A 19039-nucleotide genomic window follows, 5' to 3' on the forward strand; every position below is an offset into this window, starting at 1 on the left:
ACGGAAAACGGATTTCGGTCCATGTGTAAACGCATACGCCTTAACTCATGGGGCGACCTATTTCAGGACGGAACGTTCCGCACCAAGGAACAGCTGTTTCAGACTGCTCCTCCGACACCCATGGAGGTGTTTTACTATATCAGGCTCCGCCAAGGTATGCGTGACATACTCCCCAACTTCCCGGACGAACCTGAGACGGTACTGCCATTGCATGTCATGCTCGCCTCCGATGGCAAGCACTTAGTGTCTAAACTGTACGCCGCTATCCGTGTGCAACGCCCAATGCTACTGCCGAAAGCCCGGACTAACTGGGACTCTGAACTGCCATCTGCGCTTACGGATGAGCAATGGAGCTATTGCTGCGCAGTCACGGCTAGGATTTCCTCCAGCTGTCGGTTGAAAATTATTCACTATAAGTTTGTGCAACGCTACTATTATACCCCAGTCAGGAAACTTCGGTTTCAACTCTCGGAGGATGATAGGTGTGCTAGGTGCCGGGCGGCTGGCGCAGATTTCTTTCATCTGGCCTGGGAATGTGGAGCCATACAAACTTTTTGGGAACAGGTACACGCCGCACTCCAGGTAATGATTGCTGGCCCATTGCCAATGGAGCCAATAGTGATGCTACTGGGTTATACCAAGCATGTGCCCAAGCCGGACCGCAAATTTGTAGACATTGCGCTGCTCCTCGCTAAGCGAAGAATAGCTTGCAGATGGGGGAGAGGGAGAGCACCAAAATTTAAGGACTGGCTTGACGACCTCACTTACTGCCAGGACCAGCATGGCGTTTACGCGGAACTGCTCCCCGCCCGGTGCGCGCCTAGCGATTTCTGGTCCCCCTTACAGGTGTACTTGCTGTCTCAGGCGACGCACAGCGACTCCTCTGGGGATGACGAACCGGTCCTGAGCCAGTGAGCGTGTAGGTTGCTACTTACAGCATTCACCATACTACTTCCGACATGGGTAGGGGTAATTTGCACCACCTGCATCAAAATGGGTAGTCGCGACAACTGTTTAAAACTAATATTCAGGGGGCCGGGAATACTAGTAGTTTTTAGGGGAGGGACCCCTCGTACTCATCCATATATTGGGATTATTGTGGTGGGCGCACACACTGTAGGCCACACGCACTAGTAGACACGGGTTACACTCCTGAAGAGGAGCGGTGGGCGCGACGTCGCTCTATGGTGAGACTTAAAAGTCCCTACACTGGGGGCTGGCTGCGCTACTTGGCAGGGATGCACACGCTTGCCGCGCGAGTGGAACAATGCTGCACACATTGGCATGGCCGATCGACTGGACAGATCACAGACGAGTGCTGATTGGTGGGTTGTGGAGGCGCTGACCTTGCTGCCCTGTTCCCATGTCTGAAGGCAGGGGGGGGGTGAGGATCACCCTCCTTGCATCCTTGACTGTGCTGGGGGGGGAGAATCCTGGTGTACTGGTAACACTTTGATGTCAATATATAACTGTGCCTGTGTTATACTGGACCGAGTGAGGCTGCTACCTCTCTACGGAACGTATCACGATTTTTTTAAATTTTTTTTTGCTGTACTGAATTGCAGATGCTGTCACTGTCATGTCTCTTGTGCTGAACGCAACTAATAAAGGTTTAAAAAAAAAAAAAAGAATTATATTGGCTACAGAGTGAAGAAAAACCTACACACAAAGTATTGATACGGAACAGAAAGGCTGGGTAAAGTACCCCGCTCTCTCTATATACAACGCAGGAATAGCCAGATTATGCCCCAAAGATTGGGACAATGACTTGCTGACCAGAGCTACAAGGAGGCTACAACGGACAACGAGGGTCAGGGGTGGGTATGACCAGCAAAAACGCATGCAATAATTCAGTCTTCCAGCATTGCACTAGGCAAAACAAAAAGAAAAACACACACACATGCTTCAGCTATTTTGTAAATATTTCCCATCTCCAAACTGAGAAAAATACTGTTAAACTATTCTCCTATCCACAGCAGATAACAGAACGTGCCAACAAGGCAATGAAAAAATGTGAAACCAACACCTAGTCTGGAAATCATCTGCCACGAATATCAGCTGAAGTGAGTCACACCTGGCCTGGCACTGTATTTGCGACTTGCAGCTCACAGACACTAGACAGGAGAATCAGAGGTCACAAATCTGGCAGAGGATTAATTCGTAATGGGTTAAGTAGATTAATCCTCAGTGTAGCATATCACAATTATGTATAAGAAGTTAGACAGCAAGATAGTGTCAAACTAGCAACCTAGATCTGAGAGTCACACTTGAGATCGTATCATCACCCCAGTTTCACTTACTTTCACTCATTCTAGAGTGGCCAATTATATTGACACTGCTATGTAGAACACTATATTCCCTTACCACAAATTAGTATCATACTATGGAAAAGTGGAGTCCAGGTTGCATCTACATGGTGTACATGCATATATAAAAAGTGGAAATGCAGGTCCTGTGTTACAAACGCACAAGTTACTACTTGTGTAACGATATATTCGTAAGAGACATTAGTTAGTGATAGATTCCTTACCTTAGAATATCCCCAGACATCAGACTGGATCAGAAAGTTTTTCGTCAGCAGTACCCCTGAGCGTCAGAAGGTGGCATTGTGTGGCTCCGCATCCGTCGCTGGCGTCATAGGCGTAGAGATGGCGTTATGGCGACTACTTATGCGCGCGGACGTCAGTTTTATACACGACTTTCCGCGCCAGGAACGCAGAGCCATGCAAGAAACGGACTACTGTTGCCATGAAACTAGGCCCCTGAAAGGGATGACCTTAACCCTAGAAATCAGTTCGCAGAACGAGGAGGATGGGTTAGGCGGTTAGGAATCCATCACTAACTAAGGTTTCTTACAGATATATTGTTACACAAATAGTAACTTGTGCATCTGAAAGGGACACATTAGTGATAGGTTCCTCACCTTAGAATAGATACCCCGGCAATACCAACCCCCATGGAGGGCCTGCGAACAAGATTACAGCAGAAAGTCACGGAGAATAGAACGGCCAAAGAAGCAGTCTCTCCGGACTTGCCAATCAAAGCAATAATGCTTGGTAAATAGGTGCAGCAAGGACCATGAAGCTGCCTCACAAATGTCCTGCAAGGGAACACAGCGTCCCAAGGCAGTAGTGGCTGCCGTTGCCCTGGTAGAATGGGCACACAGCCCCACAGGAGGCTACTTCTTAGCCAACCAGTAACATGCTTTGATGCACAGAACGACCCACCAAGAGATGGTTCGTTTGTGCACGGCCCGACCTTTTTTGGAGCCCAAGTAGCCAACAAAAAGTTTGTCATTCACCCGGAGCTGTTGTGTGTGCTTCAGATAGAACGAGAGCGCCTGTTTTGGGTCCAGACGGTGGAGCCTCTCTTCCTCTTTTGAAGGATGCGGAAAGAAGGTGGGCAAGGTGATGATCTGCCCAATGTGGAAAGGCGTGAGGATCTTTGGCAAGAAATAGGACGAGTCCTTAAAACCACCTTGTCCGGATGAACAGAAAGAAAAGGAGGTTTAGAAGAAAGAGCCTGGTGTTCATTCACTCTTCTGGCAGAGGTGATAGCTACCAGGAAAGCCTTCTTGAGAGTGAGAAGAAGTAAGGGACAGTTATGAAGGGGCTCAAAGGGAGAGCAAATCAGATTGGGACTTAAATCTTGTCTTGACCTTTGAGGAATTATGAAAGGCATGGGATGGAACGTGTGTGTAATGCCTTTGAGAAAGCGATTAACAACCAGGGACTTAAGAAGAGAAGGCGGATATGGAAGCCGTAGAAAGGCGGAGATGGCCGAAATATAACCTTAGATAGTGCCCAGAGCAGAGCCCTGCTGGGCCAAAGAAAGAAGGAACAGAAGGACCTCTGAAAGAGGGGCAGAAAGGGGATCCACAGCCTTTGCTGTGCACCATACCACAAATTTGTTCCACCTGCAGGCATATACCGTTTTAGTGGAGGGACGCCTGGCTGCCAGAATGACATCACAGACTTCGGGAGGAAGGTCAAAAGCGGTCAACTGTCGCCACTCAATCTCCACGCATGGAGGTGGAGGCTGGACAGGTCTGGGTTGAGGACCGTCTCCTGCTGCAGCGACAGAAGATCCTCCCGAAGAAGCAGTCGGATCGGGGGATTGATTGCCATGCTGAGTAGCTTGGGATACCAGTATCATTGTGCCCAATCCGGAGCCACAAGGATGACTTGGGCCCGGTCGCGCTGAATCTTCTTCAGCACTCTGGGCAGAAGTAGTATAGGCAGAAAGGCGTAAAACAGACCGCAGCCCCACTCGTGTCAAAAAGCGTCGCTGAGCGAGTGCCGCCATGGAAATTTCAAAGCGCAGAACTGATGACATTGCGCGTTTTCTTTGGTGGCAAATATATGTAACCTAGGGTCTCCCCACTGCAGAAAGAGACCTTGAGCCACGTCCGAGATCAGACGCCATTCATGATCCATCATGCACCGGCGGCTGAGTTTGTCCGCCCTGGCATTCAAAGAACCTGCAGGGTGGAACTGTCAAAGAAATGCCTTGACGTTACAGCCATGTCCAGAGGCGCAGAGCCTCCCGTCATAGGGTCTTCGACCCCACCCCGCCCGGTTTGTTGCAGTACCGCATGGCAGTGGTGATGTCTGAACACCTGCACTATACTTCCCTGGACAGAGGGAAGGAATGCTTTCAGTGCAAGTCGGATCGCCCGAATCTCCAAAAGGTTGATATGGAGCCGGGACTCAACCGGAGACAGGAGGCCTATGATCTCTGCCTCTCCCAAGTGGCCGCCCCATCCCAAGATTGGCACATCCGTCACCACTGGGTGCTCCGGTTGGGGAAGGGAGAGGGATCTGCCATTGACCCAATCGCCATTCGTGAGCCACAACTAGAATTGTAGTGCAGTGCCCTCCAAGATCTGGACGTGACCGGACAGGTTGCCCTGATGCTGTGCCCACTGGAACTTCAGGTCCCACAGCAGAGCCCGCATATGCCATCTGGCATGTTGCACTAGCAGGAGGCCATAAGGCCCAGGAGCCAGAGGGTCATCCTGGCTGAAACCCAGGATAGAGGCTGAAAGATCGGAATCATAGCCCGAATATCCCGACTCGCTGCTCGGGAGGATAAACCCAAAACTGTGTCGAATCCTGAACAGCTCCGATGAAGGAGCTTCTGAGAGGGAATCAGGTGCGACTTCGGCACTTTGATGGAGAACCCAGTAAATGCAGGAGGTCAGATATAGTCTGGAGTTGGGAAGACGACTGCCTGGGGCGAGCCCGCCTTCAAAAACCAGTCATCGAGATAGTGGAAGACTGGAACCCCTGATCTGCGCAGATGAGCTGCGACCACCGCCATCACTTTCGTGAACACCCGAGGGGCACTGGTAAGGCCGAAGGGGAGCACGGCAAACTGAAAACACTCTGGGCCTACCGTGAACTGCAGGTAACCCCGGTGGGCCAGCAGGACGGGGATATGAAAATATGCGTCAAGTCCAACGCTACCATCCAGTTTCCAGGATCGAGGGCAGCCAAGACCTGAGCTAGAGTCAACATCTTGAACTTCTCCTTCCGGAGGAAGCGGTTGACGTTCCGGAGGTCCAAGATGGGGCGCAGGCCCCCCTTCTTCTAGGGAACCAGAAAGTAGTGGGAATAACAACCACATCCTACTTCTGGCTCAGGAACGTGCTTGATGGCCCCCTTGGCCAAGAGGGCTGTGACTTCCTGCTGAAGAAGCACAAAATGGTCCTCCGACATGCGGTGGAACTGAGGTGGCATGGCCGGAGGAGCAGTCTCGAAGAGAAGGGAGTACTCCCTCCAGACGATTTGCAGCACCCACCTGTCCGAGGTAACGGAACGCCAGTGGGGGAGGTGATGGCGAATCCTGCCGCCCACCGGCGTAGGGTGTCTCCCAAAGCTCAGACTAGGAAGGCTGTGATGCAGATCCTGCAGGAGCAGAGGTGAACTGACCCGCACGTTGGCCCCCTGTCCTGCGACGGCATGCACCACGTCCGTGGCCGTACTGAGGTTGGGTCTGCGCAGGCTTCTGGCTGCACGAACATGTCCGGCGCCCCTTCCGTAGCCACAAAAGGAACGAAAAGCAGACTGTGTGGCAGCATGGCTGTGTGCATGGTGGAGAGACCCAAGGACTTGGCCGTAGCCCGGGAGTCCTTAAAAGGCTCCAGCGCACAATCTGCCTTATCGCCAAACAGGCGAGTACCATCAAAGGGCATGTCCATAAGAGAACTTTTAAAATCCCATGAAAATCCAGTGGAACGCAACTAGGGGTGGCGACGGCGGGTCACTGTCATGGAAATTGCCCTACCCAATGAGTCCGCTGTGTCCAGTTCACCCAAGATGGCGAACTTTGCTGCATCAACAGCAACAGCTCGGAAAAGCACTGTCCGAACGTCCTCCGGACACTGAGGCAGCATCTGCGCAACCGTGTCCCACACAGCATGGGAGTGGCGGCCCAAGAGGCATGCGGTGTTCACCAACCGCAGCCCCAAGATGGCAGATGAAAACAGTTTTTTGCCAAACTGTTCCAGCTTCTTGCATTCCTTATCCGGCGGAGCGGTAGGGAATGTGCTTTGGGAAGGGGAGGCTTGGATGACCAGGCTCTCCGGGGTAGGGTGGGTGGTCAAAAAAGCAGGGTCACCTGGGGCTGGGCGATGACGCCTAGCTATGTTTTTATCCACAGAACCCCGTGGCTGGTCCAGACCAGGTGCCCATCAGTATGTTATGTTATGTTAAGAAAGCTTCTATAGCGCACAGCTGCCCCAGCAAAGGGGCGTCCCGGCGCTTAGGATAGGCAGAAGAAACACAACACTACAAAGAACAACAGAGAGACCAGAGGCACAGAATACTAAGGTGCAGGAGGAAACAGAAAGGTTTTGATAGCCCTCCTGAACACAAGCAGGTCATTGAGAGCACGAATAGGACCTGGAAGTGAATTCCAAAGCTTGGCAGCTAAAACACGGAAGGAACGTCCACCGACTCTACAGAGCCTAAATCGGGGGGGGACAACCAGATTTTGGCCAAGAGACCTCAAAGAGCGAGAGGGGACATAGGGATTAAGAAGGTTCTCAAGAATCTGAGGGGAGGATAACCTGAGAATCTTAAAGGAGAGACATATGGTCTTAAAGTCAATCCTTTGCGCCATCGGAAGCCAGTGGAGTGCACGAATAGTTCCTTTTGCAGAGCAGAACCTCTGTAGACCTACCACGGCCCTTGCGCAGCATTCTGTGCACGCTGTAGCCGGACAATTTCCGCCTGGTTAGCCCCTAACAGGAGTGAGCTGGCGTAATCAAGACGGGATAAGATGCTTGCCTGAATAATCAACTGCCTAGTAGGGGCATCAAAACATTTTAATATGGGCCCCAAGCCACGTAAAATCCCAAAGCAGGTCGCTGCTACTTTTATTGTATGGCCATAAAGAGTGAGGGCTGGGTCTAGCCAAACACCTAGGTTTTTGACCTCCAAAACCGGGGTAGGAGTAGTCCCTAACTCTGGGGGCCACCAATTATCACCCCAGAGATTGCTTTGCTTGCCCACGATCAGAACCTCCGTTTTCTTGGCATTGTGCTGAAGACAGTTATCTGTCATCCAGCCAGCCACTGCCAGGAGACCCTTTCGAAACCTAAGGGCATCGAGGTCAGAGTTCCCACTCAGAGTAAGCGCCAGCTGCGTGTCGTCAGCATAGGAGACAACAGTCATATCCCACAGCTTAGCAACCGCAGCCAGCGGCTGCACGTACAGATTAAATAATGTGGGACTCAGTGCCGATCCCTGGGGCACTCCCAATTCCAGAGGATTAGGTTGAGACTCATAGGGCAAAGTGGCAACCCTAAACGAGCGGTCTGCCAGAAAAGACCGGAACCACTCAAGTGCTATGCCAGAGACACCTGCATCTCCCAACTGTTGTAGTAGTATTGTGTGGGAGACTGTGTCAAATGCGGCACTGAGGTCAAGTAACACCAGTGCCGCGGTTTGACCAGAATCCACCACAGTCCGCAAATACTCCGTCATCTAGAGTAGGGCTGTCTCGGTGCTGTGGCCAGCACGAAAACCATTTTGGGAAGAGTCCAAAATATTGACCCTCTGCAGATGTTCAGATAAGATGTTATTTACATGGGCCTCAGCGACCTTCGCGGCCCATGGAAGAAGAGAAATAGGTCGATAATTCTCTAATTTGAGAGGATCCAATGTGGATTTCTCCAAGATGGGAGTGACATAGGCCTGTTTCCATTTGATTGGGACTATGCCAGATGAAAAAGATAGGTTAATGAGATGGCGCACATGGGGCAAGCATCGGGTAGAGGATTCTCTCAGCTGTGTCGGTCTAAGTGGGTCAGCAGGGGAACCAGATTTTACCTTAGTTGCCAAGCTGTCGAATACCTCCTTGGTCATGTCAGGGAGGGTCGAAAGAACTACATCGGTAGTACAGCTAGGCCTCATGGTCTCACTCAATCCGGTGGAGCTGGGGAAGGATTGGTAGATGTCTGTATCTTTTCAAGAAAGAAGGTTGCCAAGTCTTCACAATGAGCCACCGAGCAGATTTCAGCTACTGGGGCTCTCTTGGTAGTAAGATCTTTAAGAACTTTAAAAATCAGCTTCGAGGGATTGGAGCAGTACGTCAGTTAATGCCTCATTGAATGTTAGAAGTAGCTCCATAGATCTGGTTGCCGGCTGAAGTACTTCAGTGAGAAGATTAGTGTTGAGGGTCACCGTAGGCAGGTCAAGGGCCTCAGCTGCTCTACCGAGCACCACAGTGTATGTGGCGCCCACCTCCATAGCCACAGCAGGAGGAGAAAGAAAACTAGGGTCAGAATATAGGTCAAGGCCACCTGCATCCTCCAACTCTTCTGTCCATTCCTGTTCCAGCTCGCACTGCTGTGCGAGAAGGTCTTCAGACCCCTCCCAGTTGTCCCCTTCCTCCGCTGCCCGTGAAACAGGCTGCAGTGGTGGGGGAGGGGCAAGGGAATATAAATGGTCAAACAGCGCCGGTTCGGATCTGTGTCCCAATTAGGGTCTCAACCAGAAGCAAAATTGTACGGGAACCCAGTCAAGGGCGGTGGTGGAACGAACGGAACCCACTGTGGTGCCGGGAACGGAGACCCGGGCGGCGCCGGAGCCACCAGCAGAGGACCTTGCGGCGCCGGGCCCGAGCTGCTGGCAGAGAACCTTGCGGTGCCGGGTCCGGAGCAGCCGGCAGCGGAGCCAGCGGCAAGAAGGGCCCTCTGCTGGGACCGCAGGGCCCGAAGGTGCCCCGGCGGGAGCCAGAGGCCTGAAAATGCGGTCCATGGCAGCAAGAAAATCTTGCACCTGGGCAGGAGTCGCCGATGGACCCAGATAAGGTGGGTAGGCCGTGGGACTCTCAGGCTCCAAAGGAGCTGTGGGGTGGTACCCCCGGACCGCTCGTCCGGAGACGGACGGGAGGACGTGTGAGAGCGTAAACACTTCTTCGAGTTCTTATTATGAGGTCTCTTACCCGATTCAGAGTGTGAAGACTTCGACCCAGAGGAGTGATGATGATGGCTCCGAGGTCGGTCCCTCGATCGACCCCTGGACCTCGAACGGCACGGAGAAAACAGCCTGGCCTCCAGTAGTGTACGGGACCACTCCCGTAAGGCCTTCAGAGTCATGGCCAGACAGTCGGAACATGACCTGGAGTCATGGTCGCGCTCCAGACAGGAGAGACAGACGCCATGGGGGTCGGCCACCGACATCATACTGCGACAGGCCCGCAGGATTTAAACCAAGGCATACCTACGTGGCACTAGGAATCAAAGACTCAAAAAATTGAAGACGAAAAGTCTCAAAAGTTAGTCAAAATGTGACTAGGGTACGTGCTCTAACCGGATCTGCGCTTGCAGGCGCGGAAAAAGAAAGAACTGACATCAGCACACATGGGTGGCGCCTAAGTAGTCTCTGAGACGTCATCTCTGCGCCTACGGCGCCAGCGACGGACGCGAAGCCGCACGACGCCATCTTCCGACACGCAGGTTTGCTGCTGACGAAAACCTTTCCTGATCCAGTCTGACGCCTGGGGATATTCTAAGGTAAGGAATCTATCACTAACGTGTCTTTCAGATTGAAGCTATCTGTGCACTAAGACTTCTGGTAATTAGCCCTCTCCTTGAATGAATCTATATGCTTCAGAGTGAATGAGAACAAAAGTGAGTGAGAGAAGTGTCAGGTAACGCCCTTATAGGAAATCCTTCCTCTTTCATCTACCGGCCCCACAAAGCTATTTTGGTTACCTGTGCAGAAATTAACACATAGTTTGTTCAGCCATTACTTATCAAGGTGAGACAATTAATAGATGTTCCAAGAAACCCTCACTGTAAATATAAAACTCAATCATGAAGAACAAATTTCCCTTTTGAGTCACTGATTTAACACAATATAAGTAAAATTGTTGGTTTTGTGCTTTCACAATAAAATGTATCCAAAAATATGTGCAATTTAAGGAAACCAATATCGTAGAAAAATTCATGTGCGACAAGTAAAAATCATATTGTCTGGATTCTGACATAACCTTAAAAATGCAGTCTTACTGTAGTAAAATGAAAACGATAAATCCTTGACATAATGACCAAAAAAGGCCCATACTTAATGTAAAAGAGAAAATGGAGGTAGAGTAAGATCAAGGTATTTTTATTAGGTTACTTAATGTGGTCAAGCAGAGATGGTCCGACAGTGACCGGTCTCCGTGATCCTCAGTTGACAATTTAGGCACTGCATTGCATAAATACTCCGGTTTACTTAGTGACATTTTAAAAAGTCAACGCGCTACAGTAAATATGCTTGAGAAATGCACACTAAACACAGCACATTTAGAACCCTGAAATATCAGAAATCTGCCATATTCAGAAATCTCAATAATGAGAGAGCAGCATTCTCAAACGCCTACCATCATCAGAAAGCTGGCCTATGCATACACATTCAGTGATTTGCCAGGTCTGGTGGCTCAGTGGACTAATGCGTCCACTGCAGGGGCCTGTGTTCGACCTCATTCTTTTTGGTTTTTCAGTGGCAAATTAAGGTCAGTAACCACAACACGAGCTAGGTCTTGGAACCCAGTATATTGGGCTCCCACTCTCATGACATGTCCCAGGAGGGCGACCTTGTCTCAAGTTCCTCCTTCTCCCCCAGTCCCCCTTGTTTTGTACATATTCGACCTCAAGGCCACAGGTTCAAATCCCGGCATCTGATGTGGATAGAATGAGTACCATTGAGGAGGGTAACAAACATCTGTTATTCAGCGCCAAGATACACATGTTTTGTTGTGATTAAACATTTAGTATCTGGTGTAAAAAGGCAGTTGACTAATCAGAGCCTTGCTAATCCACATCCTAGAAGCCTGTCATAAACCTTGACTGCCATGAATAGGCGCCTCTCATCCCATGAACAAGTAGATTATTTTATAAACCTCCACACCACTGCCTTAGCAAACTATACAGCTGAAGCAGCCTTCGAGGTAACAACAATCCCTATGCTTTTGGAATCGGTGCAGGGCTTCAGTTGCTGCCAAACCTGCATTCACCCGAAGTTGCAATTCAGCCAATCAGCGCTTCCAGAAAAGATTTGTCTCTCTTTGGTACCTGCTAAAAGTCATTGATTTCATGTCAGACTAACCAATAAACTTGTACGTTTAACAATTATCATGAAATACGTTGTAGTTAAGCTTCTCTCAAATGATACTGGTACTTAGCAAATTTCTAAACACTACCAAATTTATCCAGCAAGGGCCCTGGAGCGAAGAGGTAGAAGTAAAAGTCATCGGAGGTTACAGTACAGCCTGTCATACACACAAACATGTAATGCATTTACTTCCTGGTTCTGTTTTAACAGTGACATTCACCAGAAAGAGAAGAGGTAAAATGTTTAACAGTTTTAAAACACGGTCTTTTAGACGGTGCAAATTGCGGCATGTCCTACTCTCCCAAACACATGACCTTTTATTTCCATATAACTTGCTCCATTGCCTAAAAAGCACTATCTCTTTCTTATTGAAAGAAAGTTACATTTCATACCGTTCTGAGATAAATGAGACACGGAGAATTAAAGTGTTTGCCAAAGATCACAAGTGGTACAGCCGGGATTTGCCCTCAGGATTGACGAAGCTCACAGTCTCGAAATTAGTTAGTAGACCACGTCTCCACCAAAGTAGAAGCTTACCAACAGACTGGAATTATCAATCAGTAGGGACCTGCACGGTGGAACGTAGTTAGCTACATGTGCTTGCCATATGTGTGATTCAACGTGCCCTGGACCTCTGGCTATTCCAGACCATCCCATCAAACTCTGCCTAAAGGAGGGGTGCCTGGCAGTGCCTGTAGAAGGTGTAGTTCATACTTGAATGTTTATATGTTACTTCAGTTTTACATAATCTCTTCCTGCAGCAACGGGCTGCTTCTTGTGAAAATGGCATAAAATGGGTTTTACTCACACAAGAAAATGTATCCGCCATGAGAGCTCAAGAATCAGCGCTGGTTCTATGCAGTCATTCAGGGAATCAATCAGTACGGCAAGCCTCAAGGAAAATAATAATCCCCTTGTTCCAGCTTAACTAAGACACCAAAAGCTTGTTCAAATAATAACTTTAACTTTGAAAACCACTGATTACTAGCAGGTGTGTCTTTCAACAGCATTCTGTCAGGAGAACAACCAGTGGCAGTCCCTGCATTAGATAGTTATGCTCCTTCGTACCAGACCATGAACGAGGTGTTGAGAGACTGCTCCTGGTCTTCAGTATATGGTAACCTGCTGCACTAGCCAATGATTTGCTTTTTATTGAACCATCCTTTGTAAATTGTCCATAGCCTCCAACTAAAAGACCTGTGTCTTTTTGACCACTGGTACGCAAATGATACCCATATCCAACTTGTTATTATGGGCCCTTTCAACAGCTTTGCCTAATCATCATACACAGTTTGTCTGCAGGCGGCAGCGGGGGGTGGGTGGGAGGGAGGGAGGGGAGTGCAGGGGATGAGGTCCTCTTACACTGCGGCCTAAGCATGTCTTTACAGATCAGTGCCAAACTAATGCACCGTTCCTCATTATTCACGAGTTCAAGAAGTCTTTCCCATCCCCCACCGCGGCTACAAACTCCTTAAGATGCTTGCAAGATCACTTGTTCTCTGCAAACTGTAAATAACGAGCAAAGAGCACTGCTGGCTGTGTGATCGCAGACCCTGGAAAAGAGGCAGAGACGAACACAACGACTACATCTCCACTTTCTTCCGAACTGGCTGCACACTGGGTTGGATCAATTTCAAGATTCCAAAGCCCTAAAAAGACCCTGAAACCTGCATTTTCTTCTGCTACATTTATTATGCATGCCTTCTCAGAGCTCTTCCAGAAGAACCATTAAGAAGCTACTTATAAGCAGGGTTTGTTTTGTTTGATTGTTCTGTTCCTTTGCCGTTTTGTTTAGCACCATCCTTCTATGTACTGGCCATGTCAGTCTCGTATTTCCTGCCTTCGATCCATTTACCTTATTTCGGCTAAAACAATGAATGTACGCCCCAGACAACATCCCCTGCCCTCGCAGCTCAAGCCACACTCTACCCTGGTGCTTCCAATGCACCGCCTCCCCAGGGTGTTCTGAACACATCCACACAAGCTACTTACCTCACGGTTCGATTTCACCGCTCTTATCGGCCACACGGTGTACCAGGAACCAATTCCCTATAAGGAAAAAAAAGGGGGGACATTAGCATGATGACTGTCAGTAGGTTATAATCCTAACTAGTCCCTGGGTGGAATACTATTGCTGCGGTTCGAACCTGAGCACTATCAAAGCACTAATCACGAAGGCTATAAATAGCGCCGCTTGCAAAAGGTTGAATTAAACACCGTCACTTTTTACCTCGGAAAGAGGAAGCAAGGCAGGACAAAAAAGAGGAAGCGGGACAAGCCTTTACAGCTCCAGCTGGGAGGCAGTGCACGTGCTGGCCGCTAATGCCCGCTCCGGCGTTCACCAGAACCAGCCAATAAGGGCCTCTGGGGAGAGGAGTCACTCCATACCTATGCACGGACAGACCGGAAGAAAGGGTTCAGCCACAGACAAGAGCGGACAACAGCAGAAGGGCAATGCTGGCAGCTTCAAAGCTGTACGAACATACAGAATGTCAAGACTGCAGAAGAGACCTGCTTGGATACGAGGGAAAACTGGAAAAGCAACATTGTATTTAAAACATGCGCTGATTGAGCAATTCAACTCGCAGTGTACATATTCACTCTGAAAAACTCAGTCAATGGACAGAAAAATGTGCACACACAAGGAACATCCACATTATCCACCAAACATAAGAAAACAACGTATCAACTATTTCCTTTTAGCATTACGCCTTCGAAACCATCTTCACATGAAATGCGAAGGAAGGACAAATAACAAGCATTTACAATGCAATGGTCTCGGCATTTTTAAAGGTAGAGCTATTGGCATTACTCATGACATTTTTTTCATTTTTTTTTAAACATAAATAAATGGTATTGTCATTTACAATGGCAATAGGTGAGCATTAGAGAGTAGTAGAGAGGACACATTCATTTTGTTAGGCAAGGGGAGATGAAGTGATCTGTCCAGAATCCCAGGATGTTGAGTACCCCTGCCGAGACTCAAACATGTTACTCCAGCTTTGAGGTCGACCCTCTAGCCTTTAGCACATTCATTGAAATATTTGTATCCTTTTGCTTATAACACTTCAAGGGATTTCTTACTCTTTCCTTCGTGTGCTGCAGCCCTCTCAAATCACCCATAGTCATTCTCCATGTTACTTATCCCTGCCGTCGTTAGTTGTTTCCCTCAGCTCCCCCAGTCTTGCTTTTTTATTAGGATATTTCAACACCCAGCCCTACTGCAAAGCTCTCTTTGCTCCCTCAACCCTGCAGGCTACTACTGTCCGCCAACCAACTCCCCCCCAAAACTGACTCCTCCATTGCTGGGTCCAGCAGATGCAATTTGCAGCAAGGCTGCTAGTTTCCTAAAAAAAGGCTTTTCACACACATTTTATTTCTTTTTTTTATTTACCACTCCAAGAAGGGGTCCTCCATCTTGGAAGGCAGGACTGTCCTAAGGGCGAGAGTTAAGGAGAGCGCTAAAAGAGAAGGGAGGGAGGGACACGACGAGGGAGGAACGCAAGGAGCCGCCGAGCTGGGGAGAGAGAAAAAGAAAGCGATTAACGGGGAAAGAGAAGAAGGGAAAGCGGAGCAACGGGAGAAAATAAAGAGAAACAAGAAAAGAGGGAAATTGAGATGAAGGTGGGAGTGGGGACAAAACAAACACATGGAAAACAGAACAAAAGAAGCAGAGAAAAAGAAAAAAGTATTAGAGAAGAGGAAGGGAAGACAAGAAGAGTTATCAACAAAAGAAATAAAAGGCTAGAATGCGAGCAGGAAAAAAGTGGGGAGAAAGTAAAAGAAATAAAAATAGCTAGAGGGGGAAAGGAGCGATGGAGGATATGACGGAACAGAGCATAGGGTAAAGGGAATTACAACGAACAATCGATTGATGGGTACGGAGCGAAAAGAGAGGGGACGGAAATGGTGAGGGGGTAAGTAGTAGTAGAGGATGACGGAAGGAAAGGAAACGAGAGAGAAGGAAAATGAGCAGGATGAGAACTGAGGGTTCAGAGGGAGGAAGAGGAGACAGAAAGGTTAGAGAAGAGGAATCAAGCGGAGGGAGTAAGCACATAAAAAGTCAAAATGAAGGATGCGGGACCCGCAGGAACGATGAAAAGTGGGGCTTAAATGGTGGATGCAACTAGTGGGGGCTGTGTGAGTGGCATACAGAGCGAGGGTGGAGCAGAGGTACGGGGTGGACGGACGGATGTGGTCCAGTGTCTGCGTTCAAGGGTCTGCTTCGGCACTGGAGCACAAGAGGGAACGACTGGGCGACAGAAGGGGAAGACAGAGAAGCGAGAACGGGAAAGAACCGGAAAATAATAAGGCACGGACTGTTGCTAGAAGCGCTAAAAATCTGCAGCCTATCAGCTTCACACCACCACCCGGTGTGACCGAGAGTGCACACTTGCCCGAAAGGAGCGGACACCAAACTCCCATGGCATGCAGACAATAGCAATGTAAAGCCATGATTCAACCGCTAATCTCACCTGTCAGGCGGCATGCTCGCGTAAAGCCCGAGGAAAAGGCAGTGTGGGGCCGTTCATTAAAACCACTTGTGAAACCAACTGAAGCGGCAGTGAGCATGCTCAAGCAGATAGATAAACAAGAAAAACGGCACAATCAGGGGCAGAAGAAAACTTACCTGGAGTGGCAGTGAGGCTGTTCTGGGCAACAACAACAAAAAAATGGCGTCCGCAAATGTCCGAAATTTACGGAATCGGAGGCATGTTTTTTGCGTTCTGAGTGACGGATGACGTCACAGGGCGAAAGAACGCAAAAAACACGCCCCCGAATCCGAAAGAGACGGGGCTTGAACGGAGTGATGCCCCTCTCCTCCAATGGCTGGCCTCCGTTTAGGAAGCCAGCCAATGGAGGAGAGGGGCGGGTTCAAGCCCCCCTAACCTAAAAACATAAAATCTTCGGACTCCGCCCACTGCTACGCAGTGCAACGGTCCTCGACCGAAAAAGCGAAAGGTGAGGGGCAGAAAAGCACACAGAAAGAAAGCACTACAATTCAAGAAAATCATATTAATTAATGCAACATTCCCGTCTATTCTCTCCTCGCCCACACCACGATTTAGCGACGCTACAAGAGAAAAATCAAACTGGGTGAAAAATCTAAACAGCCCCAATCATCCTTTAAAAAATAATTGCTATACAAATAGGTTTTGGGCGTCTTGGGCTGAACAAATCGGAGGTTCTTGTCCCTGTGTACCACCTTCAATCGAGCCTCACTGCTCCCCAATTGTCACACTGGAGTTACTTGATCTGCTGGCTCCTAATCTAGCTCTCCGGCCTAATGTCCTGGAAGATCAAAATGAGCTAGCAAGAAAGTTTTACATCTCATTTCAAGGTGGCTGTTGCCTTACGTTGGACCTGGCCCTTTTAGAAAGGTCACCCCCAAACATTTTGCCTTTGTGCTCCTACTTTTTGCTAGATTTGTATTTGTTGGCCTTGGGCCTCTGCACACTTCACCACTGCTAACCAGTGCCAAAGTATTTGTGCCCTGTGCTTAAAACATGGTATTACTGACCTATACCCATGGCATATTTACTGTACATGTAAGTCCCTAGTACAAGTTCAAGTTCAAAAGACCTTTATTCGAATTTCATAAAATTCATAAAAGTACCGATAACAGCAACAATTCATTTAGATATATATACAAACAATTAAAAAGAATGCTATTCAGAAAAAAATTTCATAATAGCATAATAATATACAAAAACTATACAATAAGTTTCATTTCATTATATTATTTTCATAATGGCACCATTGAGACTAGTTTCTGTGTTCAAGGATTTTCCATCGTCTTACGCGCCCGTATGGCTGATCTTAAAAAAGTGCTTGTGCGAAAAGTTAGTTCATCGTTGTCCAAAGTGATCAACATTGTATATGATTCTTTCAGTGTGAGTGGTCTGTGTTTTTTAAAATAAGGTGTTAAAAACCATTTAATAAATCTAAGATAAAATTTACAGAAAAATAAAAAGTGCAAATCTTCCTGTATACTCATACCGTCACAAGGGCATGGAGTGAAATCAGCACTATGGCGATACCCCAGAGGAAAGAATAACAAAAATTTTACAGTACCCGCCCTTAAACGAAACAATAATGATCGCTCCCAACTGGACATAGGAAGGGAGAGATAGGGCGGCAAAGTTTGATTACACAATTCATTTCCTATGTATTTCATAACACTTGATTTCTGGGATTCGCTACCTATCCGTTCATTACTGTGAAGTGCATAAAGTGCATTTTGAACCTCAGCTTTATCCTTTGTTTCAATTGTCATAGGATTGGTAAACAAAGTACCTCTATCAATTTCATTAAGTGATTTAAAAACTTCTACGAGCCATGGGATCTTCATTCCGTGATCACAATTTAAACAGTCCTTTATAATATTTTGTGTAAGGACAGCAGCATCATTCCTCCAGATTCTAATCCAGAAAATGCTGGTCTTGCTCTAATAAAACCACTTATATAAGGAAGATTTAATTCACTATGACAAATAAAATCAGATGAGGAAATCGGTGCACCCAACACTTTTCTGCAAAAACGATTTTCCTCCCTTTGAATACAAAGGCTGCTTCTCGACCCCCAAACCTCCGCCCCATACGTGGAGACAGGTGAACACTGTAGTGTAAAGATCTTTAAAATAGCCTTAGTGGCACCAATTTTCTTCGGGCGAGGGAGACTCAGAACAGAATTGTTGGCTTTCGAGAACTTGCTCGTGGCGTGGGCTAGATGCCCACTCCACGAGCCGTTCGCAGCGAAAACCAACCCTAAATAAGGAAATTTAGGAACAGATTCTAATTTGTCTGTGCCTATCTGAATAGTGTTCAGTTTCCTTTTGCCAGGGCCACAGGACATAATAAAATATTTCTTTAAATTTACCCTCAAATCCAGACCCTCCATGAAACTAACAAAACCATGTACAAGCAGGTGGAGAGCATTAGGGGTGCGGGCCATAAGCACCGCATTGTCTGCGTATAAAAGCACAGGTAGGGGTTTCCCTGAGATTATTGGGACATCTGTGGTGACGTTTTTCAAACAGTTTGATAAACCATTGATATAGATGATGAACAGCAGAGGTGCTAAAACGCACCCCTGTCTCACCCCTCTCCCAATGTCAATGGCTCCTGAGACCTCTCCACCCATCCCAATACGTACCCGTGCTTTCAGGTCAGTATGGAGATAGGCTAAGAATCTTACAAGAGCATCATCTAGGCCGTTAGATGAAAGGATTGACCAGAGTTTAGATCTATTCACAAGATCGAAAGCGGATGAAAGATCCATAAAAGCAAGGTAGGTAGGAGATGAGCGAGCAACACTATACTTGTCAATTATTAATTTCAAATTCAAACATTGCTCCACTGTTCCTACCCCACTCCGGAATCCCATCTGACAGGGGTCTAAAAAGTCAATGTCAAACGCCCATTCCAATA

At 48.0% G+C, this 19039-nt stretch overlaps 1 protein-coding gene across 2 annotated transcripts in view; it reads right to left on the reverse strand.

The window, feature by feature from the left end:
- Positions 1 to 19039, reverse strand: part of CSK (C-terminal Src kinase) — a 624490-nt gene that overhangs the window by 497372 nt on the left and 108079 nt on the right. For both annotated transcript variants that reach the window (XM_086959340.1, XM_086959339.1), the window contains exon 3: positions 13602 to 13658. The gene's annotated coding sequence lies outside the window, so the exon portion shown is untranslated. The remainder of the gene's footprint in view (positions 1 to 13601; positions 13659 to 19039) is intronic.

The sequence above is a fragment of the Lissotriton vulgaris genome, chromosome 2_2 (genome assembly GCF_964263255.1).
Source record: "Lissotriton vulgaris chromosome 2_2, aLisVul1.2, whole genome shotgun sequence".
Classification (NCBI taxonomy): Eukaryota; Metazoa; Chordata; class Amphibia; order Caudata; family Salamandridae; genus Lissotriton; species Lissotriton vulgaris.